Source organism: Otolemur garnettii, unplaced genomic scaffold (assembly GCF_000181295.1).
Source record: "Otolemur garnettii isolate 467f Iridium unplaced genomic scaffold, OtoGar3 scaffold00073, whole genome shotgun sequence".
Lineage (NCBI taxonomy): Eukaryota > Metazoa > Chordata > Mammalia > Primates > Galagidae > Otolemur > Otolemur garnettii.
In genome coordinates, this window is record NW_003852468.1 from 8,907,984 (window position 1) to 8,917,239 (window position 9,256).

The 9,256-nt window shown below is 38.9% G+C and overlaps 1 protein-coding gene across 2 annotated transcripts in view; it reads right to left on the reverse strand.

Moving 5' to 3' along the window:
• The window catches only part of CTTNBP2NL (CTTNBP2 N-terminal like), a 61,125-nt gene that overhangs the window by 17,904 nt on the left and 33,965 nt on the right, over nt 1–9,256 (reverse strand). The gene's annotated exons all lie outside the window — the stretch shown is intronic.

The following is a 9,256-nucleotide window of genomic DNA, read 5'->3' on the forward strand; positions in this document are numbered from 1 at the left end:
GCAGCCATCATTGTTGTTTGGCAGGCCCAGGCTAGGGATTCGAACCCACCACCTTAGGTATATGTGGGTGGCGCCTTAGCCGCTTGAGCCACAGGGACTACAGGCGCGCCACAATGCCTGGCCATTTTTTGGTTGCAGCCATCATTGTTGTTTGGCGAGCCTGGGCTGGGGATTTGAACTCACCACCTTAGGTGTATAAAAATCTGTTTTCAAATTCTTACATCAAATCAAAAAGTAAGGCTGCCTATTTTTTGCTGTTCATAGAACTGTGTTTAGCCAATGTGTTGAAATGCATAAAATTCTTTGCCATAATTTCAGTTTTATTATGAATGCTGCTGTGGTTTTAAACATTGTATTATTTTCTTTTCTTTTTTTTCTTTTGAGACAGAGTCTTACTTTGTCGCCCTCAGTAGAGTGCGGTGAGTGCCGTAGTGTCACAGCTCACAGCAACCTCCAGCTCTTAGGCATAGGTGATTCTCTTGCGTCAGCCTGCTAAGTAGCTAGGACTACAGGCGCCTGCCACAAAGCCTAGCTATTCTTTTGGCCAGGGCCTGGTTCGAACCTACCACTCTCGGTATGTGGGGCCGGGGCCCTACTCACTGAGCCAGGCACTGCCCAACATGGTATTTATACATTAGTTTTCACCTTGAATGATCCATGCTTAACTCATTTAAATGAGCAGTTAAGTCCAGTAAAAGTGCTAATAAATCTTTAAGCCAGTTTTCATTGTCAAGTCCTTGTACAAATTTGGTTTTTGATATCATAAATAATTTGTAACATGTTGTAAATCATAGAATCTTTTCCACCTTTGGTCTCGATTTAGCCATCCTATTTCCAAAAAGTAACTGATGTCACCATAGTTAGCATCAATACTATTAAGAAATTCCTATAATTGCCCATGATTCATTCACTCCCATGGTCTTTATGAAATGCACAGTCTTGAAGATGATTTGCATGAGGTTATCCATTTTTAAAGCTTTTATGTATTAATTTTCTTGATGTACTATGCAATGATACTTCATCAAATGTGAATTTGGGTGGCAAATATATCATCTTTAATTTTACAAGACCCTTTTTTTTTTTTTTAAGAGACAGAGTTTTACTTTGTCACCCTCGGTAGAGTACCATGGCGTCACAGCTCACAGCAACCTCAAATTCTTGGGCTTAAGTGATTCTCTTGCCTCAGCCTCCCAAGTAGCTGGGACTACAGGCACCCGCCACAATGCCCGGCTATTTTTTGTGTGTGTGTGTGTGTGTGTAGTTGTCATTGTTTGGCAGGCCCAGGCTGGGTTTGAACCCGCCAGCTCTGGGGTATATAGCTGGCGCCCGAGCTCCTGAGCTACAGGGGCCGAGCCAAGACCCTATTTTTTACCTAACATTGCCAGGCAGCATCAGTAGCTATACCAGATATGTTGACAACGGACAAAGAAATATTTTTTACTGCTTCACATAAAGCTCTTTAATTGTGAATTTTAATGGCACTGAAGAAACCATTTGTCATCAACACCTCTAAAAAAAATGGCAAGTTGAGCTGTATTTGTAGCATCAGTGCTGTCATCCGTTACCTAAGCATAAAATTTAAAGTTAGCGGCTTTACTTTCTAAACTTCTTTCAAAAGATTTTCTGATTTCTTCAATTCACCTGGCTATATAGTGTGATGAGACAAATGGATTTTAGAAATATCCCCCTTTTATATCAGGGTAAATTATATCTGCCATGCTTTCCATACATTGCTTAATAAACTCACCATCAGTAAATGGTCTTGATTTTTTTGCTGTTAAATATACTACCACATAACTAGCTTTTACAACAGAATCTGAGCTGTAACTTAAAATTTTCTTTGTTGAGAAGACAGACTTCTGCTCAGTTCCACTATTATGTCCTTACTACACAATCCTTTATACACATCAAATCTGGCAGCATGGTTTTGCGTATAATGCCTTTTCAAATTATAGTCTTTGAAAATTTTGTACAAGTTCCCTACAAATTAAGCAGGGTGCCTTACCATTTGCCTCAATAAAAAAACAGTCATCTGTCCATTTTCATTGAACAATCTTCCTTTATCCATAATTTTTTTTCTGTTTTCTTTTAACATGTCGTATAAGCCATGCCGGATTCAAAAAATAATAACAGATAAGGGGCTATCATTTAATTCTATGATGAAAAGTAACTGACAGGAAAATAGAAAGCAAGGTTTGGGCCCTTCCCCATCTGGTGCAGAATAAAGCAGGGGGGCGACTGTAAAGCATGGCAGGTGATGTGTGAGGCACAGCTCAGGTGTGGAAGTTCCCTTAATCAAATGAGAATGCTTGGGCGGTGCCTGTGGCTCAGTGGGTAGGGCACAGGCCCCATATACCGAGAGTGGCAGGTTTGAACCTGGCCCCGGCCAAGTTGCAAAGAAAAATAGCTGGGCGTTGTGGTGGGCACCTATAGTCCCAGCTACTTGGGAGGCTGAGGCAAGAGAATTGCCTAAGCTCAGGAGTTGGAGGTTGCTGTGAGCTGTGATGCCACAGCACTCTACCGAGGGTGATAAAGTGAAACTCTGTCTTTAAAACAAACAAACAAAAAACCCAAATGCTTACCTGACTCTAAATAACAAATAAAACCAAATGCTTACCTGACTCTAAAACAAACAAACAAACAAACAAACAAAAAACCCAAATGCTTACCTGACTCTAAATAACATTAAATGCCTAATGTTGAAATGATAGGTTGAAATATTATTGATAATTGCTGCCTTGCCAACTACCATGAGCACACATAATGTCTGATGGTGTCAATTCAACTGTCTGCTCTTGGAAGATAACACTGCAAGCTGCAACCACCATAAAACTGAAGTCATGCATGCATATGAACAGCGAGATCGTACGTCTGTTTATTTTATGTGACATTATGACATGACTGTTTGTCTTCTACAAAGTTCTTCCTCAAGAACTATGCAATAAAATTCCACCATAAAAAAATCACAAAAAACCTCACCATATTTTAGGCAAGTTTATGATTTTGTGTTGGACCACATTCATAGCTCTTCTGGGTTACGTGTGGCCAACTTTACATTAGATCCTAATCTCGTATCAGAAAACCATCCATCTCTTAGAATACAAAGAGAAGATGCATACCTTATACCATACGTAAAAGAGAGAGATCACAACCTAAAGATAAAATATGAAAAAGCATATTTTGATAAAATATCAAAAAGCATATGGAAAAGTGCTGAAGTCTTCATGATCAGGGAGGTATAAATTAAAACAATAATAAGATGCCACTACGCAGACACTAAAATGGCTAAAATTACAGAATGGTAACATCAAATGTTGGAAAGGATGTAGAGCATCTAGAATACTCACATATTACTGGTCAGAGTATAAAATGGCACAACCAGTTTGGAATTTACCTGGAAATTTCTCATAAAATTAAGAAAAATACCTACCTATACTTCTAAATATTAATGCAAAACATATGAAAACATGTATCTATAAAAAGACTTTTAGGGTGGCGCTGTGGCTCAAAGGGGTAGGGTGCCAGCCCCATATGCCGGAGGTGGTGGGTTTAAACCCAGCCCCGGCCAAAAACAGCAAAAAAAAAAAAAAAAAAAAAAAAAAAAAGACTTTTAACACAATTGTCTATAGCAAGTCTTCATTTATAGCTCAAACTAGAAATAATCAACTTATCAATTAAAAGAACAGAATGTGGCATGTTCACACAATGCAATACTATTTGGCAATGCAAAGGAACACGTTGCTGATAAACACAATGACACTGATGAACCTGAACCTCATTATACTGAACAGCAGTAAAAAAGCCAGATATAAAAGAATACATTTTGTATAACTGCTTAGATAGAATTGTGGAATAGACAAAATTGAACTAGGGTGGAAAAAATGAGAGCAGTGATTTCTTACGAGGACAGGAGATAATTGGCTAGGAAGGGACACAAGGGCTAGTGTGATCAGAATGTTTTGTGTCTTGCTTGATAGGGGTGTAGGTTACATGCTTTTGTCAAACACAATGAATTAAAGGTTTAGGGTCTATGCATTTCGTTGATATATAAATTATATAGTGAAATGCAGTTAAAATATGTGAAATGTATATGTAATAGTTAAAGGAAATATTAAGTTATATGTATTAATAGTATATGTTTATATATAGTGTTTCTAAAATAGATGGAAAATTCAAATCAAAGTAATTTTTTTTTGTAGTAGACCACATAGTTGTAGGGAATTCAAAGTAATTTTAATAATAACAGTAGAAACAAGAGGTGTCAAGATTACTTGCCAGGCTCGGTGCCTATGGCTCAGCAGCTAGGGCGCCAGTCACATACACTGGAGCTGGCAGGTTCGAATCCAGCCTAGGCCTGCCAAACAATGACAACTGCAACCAAAAAATAGCTGGGCATTGTGGCAAGTGCCTGTAGTCCCAGCTACTTGGGAGGCTGAGGCAAGAGAATTGCTTAAGCCAAAGAGTTTGAGGTTGCTGTGAGCTGTGATGCCATGGCACTGTACCCAGGGACACATAGTGAGACTCTGTCTCAAAAAAAAAAAAAAGGATTACTTGCCAAACAGTATGCTGAGTATTTTATATATTGAAACTATTCCTAACAACATTTCTCTTGAAGTAGACATCACTATTATCTCCATTTTATGAACTGGACATTAACATGACTTTCCTCAAGTCACAAGGCTAATTAAGTGATGAAGAACAACAATAAATGATATAGTAAGAACTGAATATGCTAGCTGCATGAGTAATATATAAACAGATAATGCCCCAGCACTTTGTGAGAACGAAGTCCAATTTATTAGGTCTTGATCGGTAGTGTAAAAATGAAATAGAACATAACAGAAAACAATGCATAACTCCAAATATTACAAGGTGAAAACTATTTCAAGGTACTTTTCTTTCAGCAAAGGATATAGGTATCTATACATATCTGTCTGTGCGTTGTTGTGTCCCCTCGTCGCAATGCAGAATGAAGAATGGAAGAAGTGTGACTCCTGAATCTATGATTTCAAACAATTTAAGCTATAAAAATATGTAAATTCTAATACAGTAATATTATTGTTTTATTTTTATTTATTTATTTTTAAATTTATTAATAGTTTATTTGTCCTCATATTTATAGCTCAGGAACACAGGTCAGTGACACACATCTATGTAAATCAGCCCAAAGAAATTCTTTATATTTCAAAAATCATTTTACGTTCTGAAAGACACCAGCCTTCCTCATCTCCTCTAAATCTTTCATAGAATCATAATTTCTGTAGAAATCTATATACGAAAAAAAAAAAAAAAGAAATCTGCATATGCCTTCTTTCTTGGTTCAGCCACAGCAAACATTATAGAAAGCTGCAACCCTCAGGGATACAACAAATGCTCGAACAACAGGAATCCGCAGGCGCCTGGCCAAGAGGCCACACATCCCAGGTTTGACCAAAGCACCGGAAGCCAGGCTAGTTATTATCCTTGGTGGGTATTGCCAACCTCAACGCATCCTTCCCAGCTGAGGTACACACGAACTGCCTTCATTTATTTTTTTTTGAGACAGAGTCTATGTCGCCCTTGGTAGAGTGCTGTGGCATCATAGCTCACAGCAACCTCAAAGTCTTGGGTTTAAGCAATTCTCTTGCCTCAGTCTCCTAAGTAGCTGGGACTACAGGCACCCACCATAACACCTGGCTATTTTTTTGCTGTAGTTGTCATTGTTGTTTGGCAGGCCTGGGCCAGGTTTGAACCTGCCAGCTCCTGTGTATGTGGCTGGCGCCCTAGCTGCTGAGCTATAGGTACCAAGCCATTATTGTTTTACTTTGAACTGACAAATGTTCTAAAGTCTACAAACCAGGAAAGGTGTATACTGACATCAAATATACACAGTGTAAAAAAAAAAAATACAGAATCAAAACTAACATCCCTATGTTCAAAACTTACATCCCTATTTTATCAGAGTTAAAAAACCAAAATATAATTTTGGGGACAATTTCTGGACTTATGGATGATTCACAGGTGTACAAGCTCTGAATGCTTTTTACTGAATACTGAATGTTTGCTGGGTACTACGTATACCAAACGACAATCTGGGAATACAGACTTGACTATGTAAGACATAGTCCCCGGGCCTCAAGGAGCTTAAAATTTGCCAGACAAGTACAAGGCCTAACAGCAGCAGTGAACATGCAGCCTCTATGTGTTTAAATGTTTTCTAAACAATATCATTCATGTTCAAAGAACACCAAGTACCATTTATTTGATCAGAACTTTCTAAGATGCAGACTTTACACTCATAAGGAATAGGAAGGAAAAGGCCAACCCTGGAAATGGGTGGGTTCTGGCAGATAAATGAGACTATGAGCAATTTAATGAATTACAGGAAACACCATGAGGATGGCAGGGTGGGGTGGGGGACCCACACAACTCAGAACTCTCTCTGAAGTATTACACAATGAGATCCAGCCCAGACTACACTTACACTGTGTGTACATTACTATAACTCTATGAACTTGAAGAACTTTATTAGGGATATGCTTAGGCTCTTATACTCACTATACATTAACAGATAGTGCAGAAACTAACTTCAAGGGCAAAATATTTAAACAGAGCTCACTAAATAAGGTGTGGAAGGATATTTTCATCTTTGAAAAAAGGATTTGAAGTTATCTAACTGTGGGATGGGTCTTAACTCTAAAAAATTTTTTGAAGCAAAGTTCTTAAATAACAGACAGATTAATAGTATAAGGAGACTTGGCAAAAAACAAATTGCTTACATGTAAGGTCCTGGGAAGAGGTCCTTAGCTTCACTGAGAAGTACAAAGTCCTCACATTTGGAAATTTATCAAGTTAATGGAATAAGAAGTTTGTAGGGGAAGTGAATGTGGGGGAGTGTACAGAGAGGACAGAATGAAAAAGAGGACTAATAATAGTTTGAGGGCAACCCCATGGTGAGAGCAGTATGCCAGGGCAGGTGAACACAGCAGGATAGTGTAATCATACATCCTAATGACAGAGTATCTACAGTGACATGGCAAGAGAAAGAATAGGTCCCATGTCATAAGTCAGAGGATGGAAAGGTGGCAATTGTCATTGTAGCCTTCTGTAGAGGGTGGTAGCTCACTACCTACTCCATTTCAACTAACATTCATACAGGTAGGTTGGAACTCAAGGAAAAATCGTTCTCCTTTAGAGATTAAAATGTGGAGAGAATAAAGCAGGCAAGACTGAAAAGTAATAGGCAGGCTATATGTGCATTGTGGGGTGTTTAATGATAGTTGTAAATGTGAACTGGCAATGGTCCTCACTGCAGCAAGATACTGAATAGATGGTAAAATCGAGCATGCTGAGGTTGACCACTGCAGCTGTTGCTTCCAAGTAATCCTGAACTAGGATTGCCTTTAATTTCCAAATAGAAGTATATTAAAGGGGATTGGAATATGCATGGATAAGAACAGGAGTTAGTTATCTTTGGTGACATGAGCTCTTCCCTTTTATTTGGGAGGTGGCAACACCATATAGAAACTTTAAATGTCACCAGATAAGAATAGGATAACCAAGACCGCTTTTCCCATTTTAACCCCACAAGGAACAGGAAAACGGATTCTATTCTAGGCCTCCAAGACTTTGTTTCAGCACTTTCTTCTTTTAGTGATTTCTAGGTCTAGTATGGAGAAGGGGGTCATTTTTCTTACGGATGGAGAACATGGGCAGGAAAGGAAGGACAAGAGCCTAAAAAAGAGCATTTAAAAGGAAAGAATCCAGAGTTATCAGTCTGGAAAGCACACAGAGAAAGGGAATGATAAAAATTTTGTTAAAAGCCAAAAACAAAACAAAACAAGACCAAAAAAATAAAAAAAAAAATAAAAAACAATATAAAAGCAAAAACTTGGCTGGGCGCAGTGGCCCACGTCTATTACCCTAGCACTCTAGGAGGCCCAAGCAAGTGGATTATTTGAGCTTAGGAGTTGGAGACCAGCCTGAGCAAGAGAGAGACCCCTGTCTCTACTAAAAATAGAAAAACTAGCCGGGTGTTGCGGCAGGTACCACTTGGGAGGCTGAGGCAAGAGCACTGGTTGAGCCCAAGAGTTTGAGGTTGCTGTGAGCTATGATGCCATGGCACTCTTCCCAGAGTGACAGAGTGAGACTTCTGTCTTAAAAAACAGAAAGGCAAAAAAAAAAAAATCACAGGAGAAATGAAGGATCAGTAAATATATTCTGAAAGATGGGCAGAGGACATGTATAATTTAGACAGATGCCCATACAGGTCCTTAGCTAAAAAGTTTGGGAAATAATATTTTTGGTATATATCTAGATAGATGGAGGACAGACAAGCAATATTGTACTATTTAAGAAAATAACTGAACTATTTTCTCTGATACTCACAAAGCTCCCATTACTAACCAGTCAGGTAATGTGGATGACCACATCTCAATGTACTTATCCCAATTATTTGGTGTACTTTACTATAAATGTGGAAACAAACACAAAGTAATGATTTCCTGTCTGAAGAACAAATTGTTTTAGTACAGGATGAGATTTAAATAATGTCACTGAATAGGAATTATCAACAACAGTAAAAGTTATGAAACTTTATTGTTATAGGTAAGTCTCTTGTTAAAAAAATAAATGGCAATCTATTTTGAGTCTTGAGTATATTCGAGTTAGGCTTAAAGGGCCTGAACTCATTGCCTTATATGACAAATACTTAGGAAATACTTACTTGGTTCTAGATACTTAGGATGCAGTGCTGGACAAGACTAAGTATGTGCCCTTCATGGAACTTGCATTTAGTGAAAAAAACCCCAAAAAACTAGACAAAAGAAAATAGGCTCTGGGAGGCCAACGTGGCAGATTGCTTGAGCTCAGGAGTTTGAAAACAAGAATGAGACCCCATCTCTAAAAATAGCCCGGCATTGGGGTGGCAGCCTGTTGTCCCAGCTACTAGGGAGTCTGAGGCAAGGGGATCACTTGAGCCCAAGGGTTTGAGGTTCCTGTGAGCAATAACACCAAGGCACTCAACCCTAGGGCGACTGAGTGAGACTTTGGCAGGTGGATTGCCGGAGCTCATAGGTTCAAGACCAGCCTGAGCAAGAGCGAGACTCTGTCTCTAAAAATAGCTGGGTGTTCTGGAGGGCACCTGCAGTCTCAGCTACTGGGGAGGCTGAGGCAAGAGAATTGCTTGAGCCCAAGGGTTTGAGGTTGCTGTGAGTTATGACACAATGGCACTCTACTGAGGGCCGACAAAAGGTGACTCTGTCTCAAAAAAAAAAAA